The 24,103-nt window shown below is 31.2% G+C and overlaps 1 protein-coding gene across 2 annotated transcripts in view; it reads right to left on the minus strand.

Moving 5' to 3' along the window:
* The window catches only part of CDH18 (cadherin 18), an 854,315-nt gene that overhangs the window by 474,783 nt on the left and 355,429 nt on the right, over window positions 1-24,103 (minus strand). The window lies entirely within an intron of this gene.

The raw sequence follows: 24,103 nt of genomic DNA on the forward strand, positions 1-24,103 counted from the left end.
AAATCTTTTCTATTGTGAATAGTGCTGCAATAAACATGGCAATTCAGGTATCTTTTCAATATACAGAATTTCCCTACTTTGGCTATATGCCCAGCAGTGGAATTGTTGGATCACATGGTAGTCCTATTTTTGTTTTATTTGAGGAAGCTACATACCATTCTCCATAATGGCTGTACTAATTTACATCCTTACCAACAGTGTACGAGGGTTCTCCTTTCTCTACATCCTCACCAGCATTCATTATTGCTTGTCTTTCTGCATGCATTTTTAATTTTCTATTTAAACAATCTAGTCCATAATTTAGACAGATTTTTATCCTATTGTACCAAAATTAATAATTCATAGTAGAGAATATATATATGTTTAATCTCTTTATTAAATTATTAATTAATTTTAAGGTATTTTGGACTCTTCAATATGTGCCAGACACTGTTCCAACAACTGAGGTTACAAAGCCCTGAAGAAAGATGATCACTTAGCTTCCCTACTTCACTATAGTTTTTAACTACATTTATCACATTGAAATACTTTTTTATAATATGGCTTTCATTTACTTATGGATGACATCTTAGGTCTAAGCAAAAAAGAAAAGAAGTAAATTATAGCTACTGCTCTACTTTTTAAAGATATAGAACTTAACTGCTCTTTCTTCCTGATTTGCCTCAGCAATTTTGGGTAGAGGATAGTCTTTTCTTAGTTTTATTTAGGTGATAAATAAAGATTCCTTGATGTGTTGGCTTAGAATGTGATATGGCAAAACCATTTTTACTTAGAATATATATGCAATATTTTTTAAATTCTTAAGAAATATTACTACTTAAATTATACATTGTCTTGAATTTTTTTTTTTTTTTTGACACAGAATCTCCCTCTATTGCCTAGGCTAAAGTGCCTTGGCAACAGCCTAGATCACAGCAACTTCCCAAAACTGCTGGGCTCAAGTGATCCTCCTGGCTCAGCCTCCTGAGTAGCTGGGAATACAGGTGTGCCACCATACCTGGCTAATTTTTCTTATTTTTAGTTGCCTGGATAATTAATATTTTTTTCTTTTTTAATTTTTCTTTTATTTTTGGTAGAGATGGGGTCTTGCTCTTGCTCAGCTGGTCTGGAACTCCTGACCTCAACCAATCCTCCTGCCCCAGCCTCTCAGAGTGCTAGGAATATAGGTGTGAGCCACTATGCCCAGCTTGTTTTGAATTTTTAAGGAGACTTTCACCATTGTTAAAAAACGAGTAAAGTATGAAAAATGATTTCAACAGTCAGTGGCAAAACACCTTTCTCAAATGGGTATATCATAAAAATGAGGTGAACATTTAGTTAAAAGGAAAAGGCATTCTTCAAAATTTGTATATGACCATTATAATGGCATAATAATTATTAAAATAGTGCTTTATAGGAGTACATTTCAGAAATATATACGAATGAAATGTAATTAAAATGAACATAACTCAGTATTTTATGTAAGAGTAGCAATTTTTTGTTGATGGGCTATTTCTTGAAGTAAACAGCACTTTTAAAAGCCATTGTATTAATATAAGAAATAGATTGAGAAATTACTAGGATATATTTATATATATAATTTCTACTTCTGGCCTACACTTTACTGAGATAAGAAAGATGATCTTTTTAACAAAACCTTACCTAAATTCATCAAAAAGCTGTTGATCATAGTGCTAATTTCTCTCAGTCCATATTTGTAACACACCTGCCTTAGATATCAGTCAAATGTGAAAGATTAATACCTTCCTTTCTTAAATGAATGTGGACATTGAATGATATTCTATGATTATATTAGGACTATTTCAATTTTTAAAAAAGCAAATGAATAAACAAATATACAAAATTCATCATAGTTGTATTCATGGTTATTATTTTTAAGGCACACTTTAAGGAAAATAGGATATTCTACAGATCTATTTGACCTGACTTTATGAATCAGTAAATGTTAACCTTAAGGATGATTATAAGTGGCATAGTTAATTCATTTGCCCCATAATGAAAAAAAAAATCCTTAATTTTTTTTTATATATTAAGGCCCCATAATGAAGAAAATTTTATTTCCTTCTCAGGGAAAGTTATTATTGAACCTTACTTAATATAATTGTAAACTTCAGATTATTGAAGGTAGAGATTAAAATTTTTGCCCTTACCCTGACAACATTCTATAGTATTATTAATTCAATTTTTCTAGCCTTGTCAAAGGATCATTGTAGAAAACAAAACATCCCTCAAAAGAATTAAATAAAAATACACTTCGTGAAGAATAAATTAGAATGCAAAGTAAATCTTAGAGGAGTAAATACTAATGATATAATGTGTTTGTTTTGTAAGCGTCTATAAGTGTACCAACATTATATTAACATAGTTAACTCTGGTTTACAAGATCATCAACTAAATCATTTTGTAGTTGTAAATTACTATTACGCTGACCTAGTTGGAACTTACTATGTTATTGTGACTCATATCAAGAGTCTGACAATCACATTTAAAAGAATATAAGTAAAGATAACAGTTGGTATCTTTAAATAATAACTAGTTACGTAAATGTAGCAGTTTGTGCTGTACAATTCTTCATATTAACTTTGAAATTTTGAAACATTATGAATATGCATAATAGAAATATAAACTCAGTGTAGGCAAGCATATATGATTTAGCAAAATGCAATAGTATAAAAATGAAATAATGTTACATCTAAAATTAAATTATCCTTTTTAAATAGAGAGAAAAATATACTGTAGTATTCTACTTAAATTTGTATTACCTAGGAAATTATATTTGACAATCTTTGCTTAATTCTGTATAAGTAAATTCAACCCAAATAGCATATCCATCACACTATATAAAAATACATAATAAATGTCTCTGAAAGAAAATATAACATTTTAAAGAAATATGCTTTTTGTATGATTAAGAGAAATGATTTTTTTCTGAAGTTAATTTTGTTCTAGTAACATGATGCAAAGAAATAAAACAATGCTTCAAAATAGAAAACAAACTTACATTTATCATAGATTCAACACTTTTGGAAAAAAATTTTGGCTATATTTTACATGGACAAAATTCTAGGAAATATACTATATATGATCATTTTGAATTTATTATTCTGTTTCTCATTAAGTGTTATATATTTTATTACTGGAACTTTCAGAATAGATTTACCTATATTATTCCCTCAATACCTCTCCTTAAAACACATGGAAATAGTCCTATAATGAGTCTTTAAAATAATAAAAAAAAACTAGTAACTTTCAGAACAATATTCATTATTTCACATGTTATTTAAAAATAAACAGCAAAATTAATATAAAAATAAGCAATTAAAAGTGAACAAACAATATAATTATTTTAATTAACATATACACATAACTATTTTTAACTTAAAATTATCAAACATTCACTGAATAGATATTGACAAGATCAGGCATCGCTACTTCACTGGCCATTTACACATAGTGGTGGTGACTGCTTGGTTATTTTAATTTTAGATTTGTGAATAGTTAGATTTAAAGAAAGCCTTTCTTAAATTAACTTGTTTATATAGTTTGATGTACATATACAAATATTTAGACGTATACTTGTCCAATATAAATGGACTTTATAGTGGGAATAGTGGGATTATTTACCTGCATTATTAAAAATCATTAAAAAGAATATGTATTAAGTTGTATTTAAAGCCAAATAACAAGATTATTAATAAAAATATCAGTAGGCAATTAAATTAGTGAAATGACTCATTCACATCCATTTTAAAAGGTGGAAAATAAAAGCCATAGCATTCCTTTAATAAGTATGCATCTGGCTGCTAAACAATGTATTCCTTTAAATATTAGCATGCTATTTATTCTTTCAGTTTAGTTTGATGTGCACTACAGAAAAAAAGCATCTTGAGAGGTTATTTCCTGATTTAGAACTTGAAGTGGTCAGGAAATAATAGTGATTATCAACACTTCCCTGGAGCTCATTGCACAACAGCCACTAAGTGCATTACTGTATATTCACTAATTTAATCCTCACAGCAACTTGATGATGAAGACACTGTTATTTTTCCCTATTATACACATGAGAAAACTGAGGCCTGGAAGAGCTAGGTACATTCCCTAAAATCATATAGTTTGAAAGAGGTGGACCAGCCTCTGAATCTAAAAATTAGGTTTAGAATATGATTTCTTAATTACTACCCAGCATGAATAGAGAGGCATCCTATGCACTGCCTTAGAAAAATCCAGAGACAGCATAGTAATAACCTTCAAAGATGACACTCACACTTTGGTCAATGAAAAAGTGTTTTATTATGTACAATAATCAACAGGAGAAAATGTCTCTACTTTCCCAGCTTGTAAGCTAATAGACAGAGTATTTATTTGTTTCTAGATTTAACCAAATGAGCCTTTATTGACTTGAAAACAATTATCAAAAGATAGAAAGATTGAAGATTAGCACTACTCTTCTATTTTCTTAAACAATTTTAATATGAAAAAGTGTTATATAAATGTACACATCCAAAATTCCTTAAAATATATTGAAATCAGGAGTGAATGCTTAGGTTAATCCCTTCAAACTCTAAAATTACACCTAACAACATTTTGAGGAAGATGATGCATGACTGGTAAATGTTCTAAATGTATTGTAAGCTAGTCTTCATTTAAAACTTATTCTAAATTTATATTCATGCAGTATAATGTGCATTGAATTTGGTCCAATATGTTTCCAATAAAAATAAAAAGCAATTACATTTTTGATCAAGGAACTATCAATTATCAAATGTTTTGGCACATTTATCAACAGTTATCAGAAGTATGAGTTTTCTTAAGAGACTTTTTAATTTGTAATTTTTTTTACTAAGGTATCATTTCATCAACTCATACAATTATCTCAGAAGGAAATATTATTCTCAGTACCATGAAACTAATAAAAATAAAACCAGAAGACACTGTGTTCCATATAATTTTACTGGTATTTATCACCTTTTGAAAATGATTTCACAAATCTTATAAGCTTTGCATTTCAGGAATTACCAACTGTTTTGGGGAATTATAAATAAGCCATCATGGGGTATGCATTAATTTTCCACATCTCCATTTACTTACCACTATGATGTATACTTATAGGAATCTCAAATAATCAATATTCTAATGTGATACACAAAGAAGGAAATTTTTTGATTGGGTCACAGTTGATACAGATAAACATCACATTTTGCTAGTAAATAATCTCACCAAACAAATTTTAATCAATAGTTTAATGTTTTACGTAGCCAAAAAGTCACTTTGGTCATTGTTTTCAAATAAACCAATGACTTTTAAATCATCAAATTGGATTGGTTAAGTCTGAGTACCAGGCACTATGCTGGGGCCACACACTAAACAGGACACTAAATCTCCCATTCTCAGTAATATGTAAACATTCTACTCCTAAGTATCTATAGTTTTAAATGAACCACATAGTTCCCACCTGTATATCCCAGTTAGCCTGGAATTTTCCCTGTGTAAGCACTGAATAAATGTTGCCTGAACAGTTGTCTGTCTTCACAATTAGACTCCATGGTCTTCATCAGCAGGACTGTTATTTGCCATTAAACTCAGTGTTCAGCACACAGATACATGGGCAAGAAATAGTTGCTATAAAATAAAAGCATGTTTTAAGCATGCATATGAGTTGTTGGGGCTGCTTATAGCATATCATAATTTGTTGTATTTTATACCCCATGATGAAAATCTTGAATAATATTTTTATAACTAAAGCATGTCTTTAATATGTTGCTATGAAAGCAAACATTACTTGCCAGCAGTTCTAAGACCTTCCCTAAAGTCTCAGAAACCACACTGTACGTGAGATGGCAGTGACAAATAATCTGGGGACTCTGCAAATTGAAAACACTGTGGGTGAAAGTTAGCTATTTGATTTAGAATGTAACATAAAGGCCTGATGACATTTTTTTTACCATTTTATATACAGACAAACTGAAGAGCAAAAAATGGATTGACTTTATCAAGAAAAATTGGCAATAAAATGGCTCATCACTGCTATTTATCTTGATTCTTGTTTCTTGCTCGCGATAGGAGGCTATTGTTTTGGAAGCCAAGTGTTTCCTTCTTTATGAACTTTTAATCGTGTCAACAAACCCACTTTCATTTATTATGATTGAGAAATAAATTTTATCTACTTTTGAAATTTCTGTATGATTTGATATGTTTACAGACAACTTATTTTTTAATTGTAAGTTTTATTGCTTAACTTTTTAGATATCTATAGGTGACGTTGCACTTAAACTGAAGACCTTGATTCTTTTGATGACCAAGAGGCTTATAGACATGTGACCTTACACTATCCAATTAATCCCTGATACTGAATTTTTGACACAACCTCTGTAAAAGGAAGACATAAAATGTACCTAGCTTACTACATTGGGCTGCTAAGAGGAACATGAGATAATTCCCATGAAAACGTCTTTGTAAAATATGAAAAACTTCTCAAATAGAAGTATAAGATACAGTTACACACAATAGATTTCCTTGCAATTATAATAAAAATATTATTTCTTATTTGTTTGTATAACTAGCTTTGGTGTATAGTATAATTTTATCTATAGGAGTGATACTCTCATTTAACACTTGTATATTATTTGGTCCTTGTAATTAATTTTCACTGAAGGCCTTGAAATATGGGCTCACAGATTAATTTTAAAACTCAGTTGGTTTCTCTATGTTAAACCAAGCATATCCCCTCATTGTAATCCTGTCCAAATCACGCAATGCTTTATTTCAAAATCTTCAACATTATGGGGAAAAAAAGGTACAGTTTATTTCCTAGTTATACCTATGATGTTCTATCTCTTCTTACAGATTTATGACTTACAAGTTTTCATCTTAGTATTGTGGACACTTATGAATATTCTCTTTAATTTCTGAGTTGATTTTCCATGTTTCTCTATGATTTTTAAATTGAGCTTAAAAAACATTATTTCCTTGAGCATCTTTGTTCATTAAAAAACAAAAAGTTCACATATATGATGAAATTTTATTTGTGAGTTGTCATTTGTGAGGTCTCTCATTTCATGGATTTATGGTAACTACATACAATTGATTTGGTTGGGGATTTAAAAAGTAAAATCAAGGATAATATTCTAAATAATTTAATTACATAATTTTAAAATAGTTTTTTGATAATTTAATTAAAATAAATGCACTATAGTTAGCAAAACACTTTGCACAGTAGTTAATACTATTATATAGTTTTTTAATATAAAATACAAAGGATGAAAGATATTAGAAATGTATTACAATACAGATGTTTCTCAACTTACAATTGGGTCGCATCCCAATAAACCCATTATAAGTTGAAAATACATTTAATAATCTAACCTACCGAACATCATAGCTTAGCCTAGCCTATCTTAAGTGTGCTCAGAATATTTATTTTAGCCTATAGCTGGACAAAATTACTTAATACAACACCTATTTTATAATAAAATGTTGAATATTTCATATAAATTTTTGAGTACTCTACTAGTGTGAAAAACAGAATGGTTTACTGGTATACAAAGTAAGATTTCTACTGAATGCATTTTGCTTTCACACTGTCGTAAAGTAAAAAGTATTAAATACAACCATTGTTTGTCAAGAACCCTCTTTATTCTCTTGAAACTTTAAAAAGGGTATATTTAATATCATAAAGATATTATGATATTATGATATTATTTAATATCATAAAGATGTATTATATATCATAAAGATATAATCCTCATGGTGCTTAACATAAATTTACTTATTTTGTAAACATAAATTTACTTATTTTGTAAAATGTTTAATTACAAGGAACGCACTAGAGGCAACTTTAAAATGAAATTATTTTTACTGATTGTATTTTCAAAGTAGATTCATGTATATTTTATAAAATATGCAAAAATTATGATGATTACTGCTGGGAAAGCAATATTACAAACAAGGGCAAGATATTAATATATTAAATAACAAAAATTGCAACAACTAGAGAATAACTTCTGAAAGGCCAAACTAGAACATAAATTATAACTTTGCTTGAGTCAGGAGTTGGCATAAATTTCTCTGGCTACCTTGAATCTGAAGTACACAAAGAGATTTTTGGAAAGGTAAAACCTCAGCATCCCTCCCTTCTCTCTGTCTGCCTTCATTATTATTATACACAGGGTCTTTAAAAACTGCTATGATCTAGACACTTGGAAAAATAGTAAACTTCTGAATTATCTAATTGCTTAAATAAAATATTATTGGTATATAACTTTCCATGAATTTATTACTTTATATATACAATGTTGAATTATCTTTCATGTCTCAAAATGCCAACTCTTGTCATCAATGTGAGGTGAGACAAACCCAGAGTAAATACATCCACCCAGAGAAGGTTACTTTCAAAAAACTACCATTAAGGTGGTGAAACTCAAAAGTCTTCATGGAATATGAAAATACTTTCCTATATGGAATGTAAGTTTAATCTAAAATTCTGATTTTATTTTATTTTTTTCTAGCAATGTCTCCAGTAACTAAAACATGATAATACATTTCCCATACTTTTCTTTATTTAAAAGTAACAACAACAAAAAAGTAAGTAAATAGACCAAAGCCTGGAAAACTGGGAAAAGAAAGTAATATTTGAGACACTCAGGGAAAGTTTTCTGAGTTATATATGACCATAAAATATGGGAATATTAACAAATACAAATATCTCATAAACTTGGACATTCTCAAAATAAATTTGGCTTTTTAACAGCGGCTTATTATGTTATACCAACATTGGACATTAAATACATGGGCTAAATATGTATGTATTTGTGCACTAATATATTCAGAAGCCTTCCCTAGTTACAGTCACATGTAAATATAGTCAAATTTCCATATCTGTAGGTTCTATCCACTGATTCAACTGTGGACTGAAAATATTCAAAAATAAAAAGAAAATCAACAAAAATAACAACACAACAATAGAAAAAAATACAAATAAAAACAATACAGTTTATAACCTATTTATATAGCATTTGCATTATATTAGGTATTATAAGTAATCTAGAGATAATTTCACATATACTGGAGGATCTATATAAGTTATATGCAAAAACACCATGTTATATTGGGGACTTGAGCATCCACAGATCTTGGTATCCTTGGAGGTTTCTGGAACCAATACCCTGTGGATACCTAGGGATGACTGTAGTATTTTGGACTTTAAAAAAATCCCAAACAAAAAAGAAAAAAAATATAATATCTAACAAAATATCTGAATTCATACTAGATGCTTTCAGGAACTTTAGACTTCCTCCAATAGTTACTTGATTTTTTGCTGTATATACTCATGTGTTATGTTTTAAGACATCATTAAAAACAATAAAAATAAAAGGAAACATCTCACCAGTAAAAACAATTCTCTAATACTACCTACCTGGCATAATACATTAGAAATATACTTATCTGTGGCCTTTATTGTAAGATACAGCTAATCGCTGTTAACCCTCACCTAAATTAAGTTGCTAATGTATTAATGCTATCCACTTATTTTCAGTCTCAATCTAATTATGAATTCGGACTCACAGTGTACTTGTAGCAAAGCTACTCAGGCCATTAGTTGATTTTAATTAAATGAAAGTCTTCCAGTGATTAAGGACTAATTAATTTTTAACCCAACTATAAATTAAAGAAAGTTTGCTCATTAATGATGAATATTTCCATATTTCACCATTACACCGGTTTCCTTATATGTAGTTTATTCTCTAGGAAATAGGAAATGAAATATAGATGTTAGACACTATTTTGGCAAGATTTTTTTTCACTCTTTTCTGTTATTGTTTGTTTTGCATTTTTGCTAGTATTTGAAACATAAGAAAATAAATGGTAAGTCTACTTCTAGGGCTACATTGTGTCCCTAATAATATAACAGTTTTGCACCTTTCCTTTTATTTATCTGGCGTGACAGCCTTGTATTATAATATCAACCCTTCCCCCAATACACACTTTCAAAGTGGACTCTTAAGTTTTTGCTTCTATTCACTCAGAAAAATAATTGTTTAAAATAAGCTAAATGAGAAAAGCTGCCATGACATTAATACAGATTTTTCTTTGTGTGTGTGTGTGTCTAAAGGATGTTGCTTTTTGAGGCATCATTCTGTACAGAAAACTTTCTATAAATGTTTAGTCATACACTTTGGGTCATGTACAATAGGGTGTGGATATTTTAAGTAGAAAGGCTCTGAAAACTATATGGAATAAAGCAAAGACACAAACAGAAACAATACTACATATTGTTTTGGAATACAACATATGTGTGGAAAATATAAAAACATACTCAGGAATAATAAATAACAGCTTCAAAATAATGATGACTTCTGAGGAAAGAGGCAAAGAAAATAATGGACGTAGGGTAGAGGGGTGGCATTTGGTTTTACCTGTACTATTTAGTTTTTCAAAAGGGAGTTCTAAAGGAAATCTGGAGAACTGTTAATAACTCTACATTCTGAGAGGTGATACTTGTTTCTTATCTATACTCTTTTTGTAACTTTATATGTTTGCCAAATGTTTATAATTAAAAGTTAAAAGCAAGTATAAAAATAATACTAAAATGTTTCAAATATCTATTATCAAGGATAAAATAATTTAGGAGAATCTTTATGACTTGCTGATCAAGCTATTGATTACCAAATTATCTCCCATTCAAAACTCAAAAATTTTTCATTGAGCATACCATTAAAACAATTAAAATATCCAGGCCACAAATGAATTGTGTTTTTTTTTTCATTCTAATAACTCATTAGAAATAATAGTTCATTGATTTGATTGATAGCATGGTGCTAAAACAGGATAATGAGGAAATAAAGCCCAATTCACTAAAATCATTGTGTCACCCTGATTAACTTGGTCTCAACTTATCATGCTAATATTCATTTTTTCCTCAAACTCTTACCAGCTTGTGAACTAGTTATTTAATGAAAAGGGGTTTTTCTTTTTCCAGTCACATTATTATTCAGTATTGTTTTAAAATTTTCCAGATGTGTTTATACCAAAACAATCATTTTTAAATTGGTTGTCATTCAAAAACAAGAAATGAGAAACTTTATTTTCATCATCCAAACATGCCAACCTTGCTCCCACCTCAGGATCCCTGTATATTCTACGTCCTCCCTCCAAGATGCTATTTTGGGGAATTTTCCAATGAGCATCTTCTTCTCAATCCTGAGGCTCCTTAGTCATATCCTCAGAAAGTTCTTGGTCAGTCTTTGCAAAGTCCTCTCCTTTCCTAGTCACTCTCTATCCCAAAGCTCTATTTCGTTATTTTTCTAGCATTTGTTCTATGAAATTACATGTATATTTGTATATTTATTTGTTGTACCTTTTACTTCCTTCGTTATAAAATAAAATCAATGAGAAAGAAGTTTATCTTTTCTGTTTCCTAATATATTTTAATAGTTTAGAATTATGTGTAACATATAAGAACTATTCAAAAAATGTGTTCAATGATATAAATGCTAACCTCTAGCAAGGTATTGTTTTTGTAATGGAAGTAGAATAGCATAAACAGTAGCAGAAAGTCATCTTGGGGAGACATTAGACAAAGACTGCTTCTTGACATACCAATGTTTGGCTATGCCATACCACTCTCCAAGATAATAAATCTCATAGCGAGAGAAGCTTTGAAGAAGTAAATGAGTGCCTTTTTGCACTGGATTTAATGTCAGGAAAATAAACAGAAGATTTATAAAGCACGTATTTGCAATTATTGGTCTGTTGGCCTGGAAGTCAATTAATGGTATAGATAAAGTGTTATAGATTCTCAAGTATATAAGATAATGCGAAGTGTGGGAGTAAATGAGGTCACCCAGGGTGAGGGGTAAAAAGAGAAGATGGTTAAGGACAGAGCTTTGACGTATGTGAGTTAATCAAATAAACTGAGGAGCAGAGAAGTAAAAAATAAGTTGACATTCAAATAGTCAAAGAGAAAGAATATTTTAAAATGTGGTATCAATCAATTTAAAGGAAAACTAAGAAGAGGCTTTTGGATTGGAGAATTAGAAGGTCATTGGTGACTACAAGTAGAAATTGAATCTGCTTTTTAATTAGAGTGGTATAAGGGAAAATAAAATTGAAAGAGCAAGTGATGAAGATATGGGCAGAGAATTTATAGGGTGTTTGTTATTCCCAATTAATTTGATGTAAAGGAGAAGGAGAAGTGAAAGATTACATCAAGCTTTTGGTGAGGGTTGGCTGTTTCCTTGTTCCATCGGGAGTCTCAAAAATTCAGGATGAATAATTTGCAGAGAACAAATGTAAATATTAAGCAAAAAACTATAAACTGCCTTGATATTTTATTTACTTTCAGTTAATCCTCTTAAAAATTTAAAATTTAAGATAGTAAAAGAGATATAGCAAGAACACATGAAAACATATAACAATTATGGCTCAACAGAAAATAATTCTTCAGTCACTTCTTGGGTTAGCTATTGGTACTAATTTCTAATAAAAACTTCACTCACCAGCTCATGCAATGCTATTAAAGAGATTCTTCTTACCATTTTCATAAAATCTTACATGAACAAGTTTAATGGACTAATTCAGCCTGATTCTTCTAGAAGATAAAGCTGTAATAACTTCCTGAGGCTATGTAAACACATCCAAAATGAAAATGAGATTTGAAGTTAAAGTGGTAATCACTCATCTTACTCATTTGAATATATCATATGAAATTGGCCCTTTAAGAAAGAATGAAAAACCATAGACATATTAGAATTTCAGATTTGGAAAATATCTTTAAAATTGTTCATCAGTGTTATTTTCTCTTCTCTGTTGCCACTGAAATAATACCAAAGTTCCTGCAAAGACTTAGCTAAAGATTTAATTCCTGAGAAATGTGATATTATATAATTTTGGGGATTATTCAGAGTGCTATGTTTCCCAAAAAATGAGGAAGAGAAATGTGTTAAAATAACACATGCTAAACAAATGGTACCCAAACAAAATCTATTATTCTCTTATAATTTTGATATAACTTTCAAAAGTGATTACATCTGCACTCACCATTTTTAATCATTATGCCGTTTAGTGCATATTGGTACAGGCCCAAGGAAATATAAACAATCCCCCTGAGTTATTTATTTAGAACCCATGATTCTTTAACTCTGAAGCAATGGTTAGATGATTAAATTGTTATTTTCCTTTAATTATTAACAAATACATGAATTACAATAAAATAAAACATTTCATGCTTTTCTAGTATCATTAAGTTAGAAATCTGAGAACCAATAGTTATGCTGCAAAACAATGAAAATATTCTATGCCATTTTTGTAATCTTTACTAATAATTTGGAGAACCCAAGCATTGTGAGCTGATCTGTAAATTGCTTACACATGCCATATATTTCTTTTTTTTTATTACCTTATATTATGGGGGTACAATTATTGTTAGGATTACATATCTTGCCCCTGCCTCCCTCCCCACTCTGCTATGCCAGAGCTTCAAGCGTGTCCAGCCTCCAGGTGTTGCACGGAACCCACCATGTAAGTATATACCCTTCCCCTCCGCCCCCCTTCCACCTGCCCATCTCCGGATAACAGATTTTTTTTTTTAGACATTTTGGTTACAGTGTATATCTTTGTCTCTCCCTAAAAAGGTATAGAGGTAATCCCTTCCCCCCAACACACACAATGTTCGCCACTTCCTTAAGATGTGGGTCTCCCCCCTCAATCCCTGTTGAACACTATCATTTTTTGAGCACCATAGTTTTAGTCAGTACCAATTTGACAGTGAGTAGACGTGTACCCCACTTTCCAGATCTTGTTTCTTTGAAATATTTTGCTTTCTGAAACAGGGACACTTTATAGTACCACATTCTCTCTTATGAAACACACTTCCAAATGGCTCAGGTCTGTAACTAGTCCCCTCTTGAAGTTTAGATATCTTTTTTCCTATTGTAAGCTAAAGAGAAGCCATTTACCAAGTTCGGGACCTACACCTTTGATGAGACTTTTCTTACAAAATAAATTGCTATCTAATATACATCTCTGTATAAATTCAATCAGTATTTTAACAAAAGTAATGCAGGATATCTAATTTGGAAAATACCAGGTTAAAGTTCTTACGACTGTTGTTTCAATCATTCTTTTACTTCAACAAGTACTATGCCCCATCCTAGATTCTAATATGAATTTGAAGAACCAGGAGACAACAATAAGATCCTCAAGGAAAACTACACAATAACAAAAAATTAAGTTTAGACATAAATATCAGGGACCCACTTGTAAGAAAAGAAAACCTATTCTGTCACATTAAATGACCTACTATAAGAATTTCTTTTCCTATGTTTCTTTTGCCCAATTAAAAGAGGATTACTCTACTTCGCCATGTATTTGGGATTAAAGTTGTTTGATAAATTCAGTTATATTGAAGGTATACCTTGGGAGGTAACTGAAACTTTTAATAGGGTGGAAGATTAAACATTTACACATTTGAAATGTTCCTTGAGATGTTATTTTAATTGTAGTGACAACTGAGATGGATTTCACAAGAGGACTGTAGAAATATCCAGAAAAGGTAAGAGAATCTTATAATCATAGAAAGGTGATGTTTTAAAACAAATCAGTGATCTTAACCCAAATAGAAAGAGCCTGCACAATTCTATCCTAAAGGAGAGTGCATGTGCTGTTAACACATCACAGTGATTTTGGAAAGATATGCAACTACAGAGAAGTCAAAATATTTTTAAACATTCAAATGGCATCATTTCTTACAGTAAATGGGAAACTAGCAAATTAATCTATGGTTATTAAAATTTAATTTTAGATAGTATTTTGACTGGAATGCATATTTCCATGAAAAGTTGGCAGAAATGATTTAACATATTTTCATATATGTGTATAGTATGGCTGAAAACACATTAGAGATCATTTAGCTGCTTATTTTACAGATGATGGATTAGGAAATGATGTTTATATTTTTTTAATAAGAGGATGACAGAAATGGAGTCATTAGCTCTTGCACATATGTTTTAGGGGTTTTTCTCATTATTGAGAATATTAGAAAAAATGTGCATAAAAGTTTTAGAATCAGTAGTTGTGAACTTGAGAATACTTTTCTTAAATGTATCCCAGCATCAAGTGTACACTCACAGTCACTTAAAATTTTAGAGAACGTACTATTTTCATATTTTGCTAATTGCAAAATAGAATTTGTGACCTGATCTGATATTTCTCATTTGTTTTTCTGAAAATAATTCTCTTTCTCCTCTCTCTCCTCTCTCCTCTCTCCTCTCTCCTCTCTCCTCTCTCCTCTCTCTCTCTCTCTCTCTCTCTCTCTCTCTCTCTCTCTCTCTCTCTCTCTCTCTCTCTCTCTCTCTCTCTCTCTCTCTCTCTCTCTCTCTCTCTCTCTCTCTCTCTCTCTCTCTCTCTCTCTCTCTCTCTCTCGCCATTGCCCCTATGAGTAGGTGGAGATGCAATATCTAACCTTGCTGGCGCGGTGGCTCACGCCTGTAATCCTAGCTCTCTGGGAGGCCAAGGCGGGCGGATTGCTCAAGGTCAGGAGTTCAAAACCAGCCTGAGCAAGAGCGAGACCCCGTCTCTACTATAAATAGAAATAAATCAATTGACCAACTAATATATATAGAAAAAATTAGCCGGGTATGGTGGCACATGCCTGTAGTCCCAGCTACTCGGGAGGCTGAGGCAGTAGGATTGCTTGAGCCAGGAGTTTGAGGTTGCTGTGAGCTAGGCTGACGCCACGGCACTCACTCTAGCCTGGACAACAAAGTGAGACTCTGTCTCAAAAAAAAAAAAAAAAAAAAATCTAACCTTACTATGCAAACCAAAAAAAATTCTGAAATGAATTTGGTTTTACATGTATTTCTCCTTGAGGAAAATTCAAGCCTATTGCAAAGTTTTATGGTTTTTGAACCAAAAATTTTGTTTTCTGAATAAAGGAAATTTGTTTATGGTGGTGCTGGTACAGTAAAAAGGTGCTTAATAATGGGATGTTTAGCTAAATTTTCTTGATAAAATATTGAAAAATGTCATATTGGGGAGAGATGCCAATACATAATAGCATAAGTTGCTCATAATTTAGACAATAATACTGGCATTGTGCAACAGTAAATATCCTTCTGTTATATAATATTTTTTGCAAATAGATAAACAAGAAGGTAGAAAAAAGAAACCTGAATGGAAGCAAGGAAAAGGGGAAAATAAAAACAAATGATGAGAAAAAATGATGAGAAAAGAAGAAGCAGTTATGAGAAGGAAACAATAGTATTTATAAACTCTGTTATTTCAATACATTTAGGCTTTTGTATTTGCCTCATACTTATTCTGAGATTCTGTGGATGCCTGGAAAATCTGTTTATAACTACAGAGTTATCACCTCATGTAAAACTGATTTCTTCATCTTAGTTTGGAAATAATTTTGAAGGACCTATTTTCCAGAATGGCCATTGATGTTGGGCTCAATTTGCCTTTAAGAAATCAGGAATAGTCTTAAACATAAATCACACCTCAAACACTAGAGCCTTTTTGTTTTTATTTTAGAAAATTGTATTAAGACTTTCAGAGTATGATAATTGGCTATATTTACCAGACTCTCTTTTCCAGTCATGAGTAAAATATAATATTAATAATGACAAATATTTATGTAGACAGCTATATCACTGAGAATATGGATCACACATTTTGGATGTCTCTGTTACCAAAATATCCAAATTGTTACATATGCATGATTAGCATACACAGTGATCTCATCATTTGTATTTACTTTGAGTACTTATTTATTTTTTAATAGCTCAGCATGGTGCTTGTACAGAATATAGTTTTTAAATTGATTGTAGATCCACTATTGACTACTTGAAAATAATGTTGTGTGTATAGATTTGCTACAGAATAGCTAAATAAAATATCTAAATACTTTTTGAAATAAATAAGTCAGGAAATGAAGTAACATTCCAAATTAACAGATACAAAATAGCATATTTGAATTTAGACTTTAAATGACAAGAGAGATCTGCAGAATAAGTACCAATAAAGATGGAAACACTTTCATTTCTCATCGGATAATACCTGATGGTTATATTTGTGTCTTCAAAAGGAAGGAGAAATATGAATGACCCTATTATTAGAATAGTTAATACACACCACACATGATAATGCTTAAGTACTTTTAATGCAATTTTTTGCATCAATAATATTGTTAAATTATTATTGTTTTTATGTTTAATTTCTACAGTAAAACACTTTGGTGGTAATGGTTATTTGGGCATTAAAATGGCAGAGGCATACTTGTGATACAAGTAAGTTCCTTAAAAATTTGTTCATTTAATATATATTAACTGTATTAGTTATCTTTGTAGAAAAAAATAAAATACATATATTATTGTCTAGAACAGGCTCAGTATCCTGAACCTATACAGATTCATTTTCCCTGGGATGGGAAATTAATCGGGAAATAAACTGAAGAAAACAGAGAGCTATAAACATAAACTGAATAAACAGAGAATGGATAATCACTGATTTTTCACTTCTTTAGGCCTATCTTGATCATGACTTAAGATTTTGAAGGCCAAGCCAATAAGACTCATATATGACATATATCCCAACTACTCATTGGGTCCCTGGATCTCATCAAATGGAAACGACCCTGGAGAGCTCTGCAGCTCTGTGATGACAGTGTGGCCGAGAGACAGGACCTAAGTATTTTAGGTCAAGAAAGAAAATTAAGAAGTAGAAGAACATTAGAACACAGTTTTCAATCTTTTATTTCTCATGTGAGGAGAAGGCTGTTTGTACAAGATTCAGGATGGAAAAGTAAACATATTTAATAGAATTCAGTACTGTTTCTGCATCCTACATCTATGTTCTTTTTCATGAAAAATTTCCCTATTTTGATGATCCTTTAGTTTGTGATCACAATGGGAAAAAAATCTACTTATTATGTTATATTAAAAATTTGATATTATGCCATTTTCAAAGATAAAAATAATTGAATATTTCAAAAAAATTGACACTTCTTTCTTCTCTATTTTCTATGTGGAATCAAAAAATCTGTATTATCAAAGGCTCAAAACACGAACATAACGTATGGTTTCATTATACATGTATTGTACAACATATACATTTATTATATTGTCAATCATGTATATCATTATATTTGTAATATTATATATATGCATTTGCACTTATATATCAGAATGACTCATTTTCTTTGTTGGCGAGAGAGGGTTGGAATTTGTTAGATTTTCCAGGTGGTTGGTCTTGCTTTTGTTGAGATGTTCTAATCAAAGAATACAAAAAACAACTGCACTAGGTTGTCTTTTTTTGTCTATTTGTTTATAACCTTCATAAATTGAGATGGCAATAAAATACAAAACAAAAATTAATGCAAATTGCATAATAAATAACAAGCTTGGTTATTCCTTTACTTACCTCTTTTAAAAGAAAATATATTAGTAGGTATTAAAATAAATGAGTGCATTTAAATAGATTCTAAAATAAATGAACAGGACCAAGTTATGAAAGCAAGAGCCATAACTAAGTATTAAGGATAGAAAATTCATTGAACATTGTGCATAGTTTTGGACTTTCTCGACTACAGGCGTGATTATTTGACCTCCCAATGTACTTGATCTCCCAATGTATTTTTATAAACCTGTCAAGTTTGCATTTGTCTTCTATATACCATCTAAAAAGGTACACATTTTATGAGAATATTTAACATATATACAGATTAAAATGGTGAAATTATTAAGGCCTTACCTAGCTTTTTGATATAAATTTATTTTATAAAAATTATAACTTTATTTTATGGACAATATAAAGAAATTATTGGAAATAATAAATGTATGGAATGGTAGTTTTTCAACATGACTACATTTATCAATTAAAAAATGAGGAATGCATTTTTGTAAACATCATTTCTCATGGGTGGCAAAAAGCACCAAATACATCAAATTCCAAGTGGTTTGAATTGTGTTAGGTTTTTACCACTAAGAGTAATACAACCATGTTCTTGTGCCCTTGACACTGAGGTTGACATTAACTATCCTTGTCAATCCATACTACAATAAAATTATGTTCGAGAAATTTGTGAAAGATATTATACAGACATCTGCTATGTTTCAGGTTACGTCCCTGAAAATAAGAGTATAGGAATTTAGACTTCAAAATTTCTCTATAAAAGAGAAGTAGAAGATGTCTTTACAAAGCAATTCTTGAGTTTAAGGTTTGTTTTACACTTTTATAAACCTTGGCATATTGTACTTGTCAGAAAAATTTCATAACCTAACAATAACCTTTTACTATCCTTTATGTAGTGTTGTCCAGACAAATTGTCATGCTGCTCAGCTGAACAAGATTGATGACACAGCAAACTGCCAATACAGAGTTTAGGAGAATATACCCCTTCAATGAACTTCAGGGCACTCCTAATCACTTCCCTGGGCTGGGATGGCAGTAGTCCCTCAAGGATTTTGATTTAGAGGCTGTAAAATGCCAAAAATACAACTCCAAATATGAAAGAGTGTGTCTAAAAAAAAAATGGAACAATAAACCTTTTCTTCTGAATATAGTTTATGTAGCTATTTGTTGCTAGAAAGTTGCTTTTAAAAATTCAGAAGAAAAAATATAAGAAACACGGCCATATTTTCAATGTACAAAATGAAAAATTATATTTACAAAAGCTCTGTTTAAATAGAAAAGTAATACGAATCTTTGCATTTTCTGGGCAATGTTACATTTTATTACCATACTCATGATTTTTTATTATTTGTTTTAATACATAGCCTGCAAATGTTTGGAGATTTTAGAAGAAACAAAACAAAAACCTTCACCACACTCTCTTTTATCTTATAATTACATAATACTGAGAGTTTTTTTTCTTAATTCACTTACTCATTTTTCAATGGTATGCCAAACGTTTCAATAGTCTGAGAGAGCATGCTCCTTAGATTGAAGTTTAATTCTCTTTCATTAAAAGTCTGAATGTTCATGGAGAAAATACAGTATTTTATATGATTGTGTATAGTTTGTTATTTGTGACATAACACTTAAAAGTCAAGAAGAAGAATAGAGCAGTCAGATTTACTTTCATATTTAAAACTTAATTATGTCATAATGCTGGCTAGCGTGTAGTCAAGATGTTCACATATGAAAAACTTATCACATGAATGGAGCTTATCAATTGGAGAAGAAATCAATAGACCAGCAAATGTTTATGTCTAACTTTTTGGTTTTATTTTTTGTTTGATAAATAATGATTGTATATATTGTATTTATGGGGTACATTGCAATGTTTTAATAGATGTATAAAACATGGATGATGAAATCAGACTCATTGGCATATACATCTCCTCAATTATTTATAATTTCCTTGTGATGAGAACATGTAAAATTCTCCCTTTTAGTTATTTTGAAACATACAACCAATTATGATCAACTCTGGCCATCATATTGTACAACAAAACATCAGAACTTATTCCTCCTGTCTAACTGTATCTTTGTACCTGTTGACCAGTGTCTCCTTTCCCCATCCACCCTTCCACCCCTTGATAACCAACATTCTGCTCAAAACTTTTATGGGTTTGACTTTGTTAGATTCTACATGTAATGCTGTTGTACAGTATTTGTTTCTCTATGTCTAGCTTATTTTACTTAAGATAATGTTCTCTAGGTTCATCCATGCTGTCACAAACGGTAGACTTTCCTGTTTTTCTACAGCTATATTTTATTCTATTGTGTAATATATGCCACATTTTTAAAATTGATGGACATTTCAGTTGTTTCCATATCTTGGCTGTTATAAATATCACAGCAATGAATATGTGAGTGCAAAAGTCTCTTAGGAATACTGATTTTGATTCATTTGGGTATATATCCATTAGTAAAGATTGCTGCATCATACAGTGATTCTATTTTTTGTTTTTGAGGAATCTCCATACTGTTTTCCAAAATGGTTATACTAATTTACAATACCACTGATAAAAAGTAAGGGTTCTCTTTTTTCCACATCTTCACCTACATGTTTTTAAGGTTCTTGTCCAACAAGTGGTCAAGAGCACTGCCTTAGTCAGTTTGGGCTTTTATACCAAACTATCAAAGACCGTATGGCTTAAACAACCAAACACTAATTTCTCATAGTTCTGGAGGCTGGGAAGACCAAGATCAAGGGAATGGCAGACCCTGTGTCTGCTGAGGGCATACTTCCTGTTTTGCAGACAGTCATCTTCTCTTCGTATCCTCATGTGGCTGAGAGGGCAGCAGAGAGCAGAAAAAAGCTCTCGTTTCTCTCCAAGACACTAATCCCATCATAAGGGTTCTACTCTCATGACCTAAGGACAACCCAAAGACCCCATTTCGAAATGCAGTTACAATGGGGATTTAGGCTTCAATATATGAATTTTGGGGGAACATATTCAGTACATAGCATGTGTGTGTATGTGTGTGTGTGTGTGTGTGTGTGTGATACATATGCTATGTTAGACAATCACATACAGCCTTCAATTGTCCCTTGCATCTCAGCCTTTATTCCTTTTCTTTATAGGTGATGACTAATATTTGGCCTTTAGGCCACTTATTATGTTCTCTTTATTACTTTGAACTTCCTTGAAATAGCAAATTTTAAAGTGTATTTAAAGTCTTTTTTCATTGAGTACGCAAAGCACTCTATGCTTAACTGCAGAGTAATATAATTTAGTAGTAGTGTGCTGATTTTATTAAGATAACTCATTAGCACTAGAGCACTAACATAGCCCTGGAGGTGACTCAAATATAGTCAACTGAGTTACGTGGCTGGAATACCAACATATATTCAAATGTGAAGTGGCTGCTTGAAGGTAACGAGAGTGTCGTGATCCCACAATAACCTCAACCTAGGTCAGGTTATCAATAAAATGTTAATTAAAGTTATTGAAAGTAATAAAGAGTAAGACTTCTTAAATTATTACATATGCATTTTTGGACTAAAATCATCAGTATATTCAGCGTATCAGAGTTTTTCTTTTGAAAGCAGAGATAAAATCTATGGTTTTAGATTTTATATAAAGAAAATATTAAGAGTAGGAGAAAGAGGAGACAGAGGGAGAGGTAAAGGAAGTGTTAGGTAGATGGTGATAGATTCTAGGTCTCCTAGGGACAAAAGTGGGTACTGTTGCTTTAATGTAACTGTCCCACCTGGGAAGAAGGCCTCCATCTTGGTCCTGCCCCACCCTAATCTCCCCAGTGACTACCATACCTGGGGAGGAGAAAACCCCTACAAATCTGCTAATCATAACTTAATGTGCCAGTTGTAAAAGAATGCAGAGGACTCTCTAGCCCATGGGACAAGCAGTACAGGTACATGCAATCTAGAAATTGAATTAGAACAACTCACATGGATAGTTAAGGCTCAGGTCATGTGACTCCCAACTGTGCAATTAAAGTGGTTCCATGATGACTTCTGAACCACTAAGGACGTCCCAATATGGACACTATAAAACAAGACCCAGACTGTAACCAATCCCTTTTGTGCCCTTCGTTTTGCTCTCCCTTTGCCACGACAATGGGTCTGGTTGTCACCTGTGTGGCATAGGTACCATGCTCTGAAAATCTATATCTTGCTCTTGCCCTATAATCCTATCTTTCTCTCCTCAATAAACTTCATTTTTGTGTTTGCCTTACTTTGGTGTGTGTGGTCATTCTTCAGCCATGAGCATATCAAGAACCAACATTTTCACACTGACACCTGACATATTGCAAATGAAGAATAAAAAAAAAAATTAAAGAAAAAAGGTTACTATTTCTGTATAAATGAGTGCTGTGCAAAAGGCACAGGAACAATATCATTCATAAATAATATCCAAGAGTTGCGAAATCTTTCCTGAGTCAGATCAGGTAAATTTTACTCTTTCTCCTCTTTGGTAGGACTCAATGAAGTTCATTCTTCCTAATAGTGCATTGAGTATACTGTATCTGAAATAATTTTTACATATCCATCCTTTATACTAGAATATGAAATTTAGAAATGAATTTAATATTTAATTACCACTATCAAGCACTATATTTTTTCAAAACAGGTAATCAGTAAATATTTACTCATTAAATTATTAAGTAATTGAGAGATTAGATAAATGTATTTTCTATTTTACCTTTCAGCATAGGTTAATGATTTGTGAATTAGCCTATATTTGGTAACTAAGTTTTATTATGATTTATGATTTGAAGTAAGGCCAATGGTTTTCAAGATATTTAATACCATTATAATTTTATTTTTGAAAATGTTTATTTACAAAGACATGGTATCTCAAGTCTTCTCAGTCATACTTCACTTATTCTTCTAATGGTAACATGATTCCAAAAACATTTTTGGAAATTTAGTATTAGATTAAATCAATTTGGTGGTCTATCATTATGCAATATGTTTTATCAAGACAAAGGAAGTTCAGTAACTAATGTTACACTGCACACATACACACAAATTAAAATAATTTTGGAAAATAGTTTTGTGCAACTCATGGATTCAACAAAAAAACAAAAATGTCTGTGACATTAATCCTCCACATAAAGGTATGTTTTTTTCTACTGTCAAATCACTAAATAATTAATACTCCATTATTTATATGAAATAGTATTTAATTTAGGTATTAAAATATATTTTAGAGATGATGCTTCAGGTCAAAATTTAATTTTAAAAAGGAAACATATATAAGCTTCTAATGTACTATATTTTAATGTTTAAGGCTAATTGTCTATATAGCTATTTTTGTAAGTTGTATAATTTGTGCTGTGAAATACTATATTATGGGATTATCTCAGTTGTTCATTTTTTGTCTTTGATTTGGTTATGTTTCCCCCTACTATGGGTTGAATTCTGTCCCACAACAAAGATATATTAAAGTCCAACTCCCAATATCTCAGAATGTGATCATACTTGGAAATAGAGTCTTTACAGAGGTGCTCCAGGTAAAATGAAGTCATTAGGGTGGGCTCTAATGTAATATGACTGGTTACCTTAGAAAAAGAGGACATTTGAACAAAGAGAGAGAGATACAAAGGAAAGACAATCTGAAAACACAAAGAGTGTGTCTCCTATAATCAAGAATTCCTGGCCAGGCGCGGTGGCTCATGCTTGTAATCCTAG

Source organism: Microcebus murinus, chromosome 11 (genome assembly GCF_040939455.1).
Source record: "Microcebus murinus isolate Inina chromosome 11, M.murinus_Inina_mat1.0, whole genome shotgun sequence".
Taxonomy (NCBI): domain Eukaryota; kingdom Metazoa; phylum Chordata; class Mammalia; order Primates; family Cheirogaleidae; genus Microcebus; species Microcebus murinus.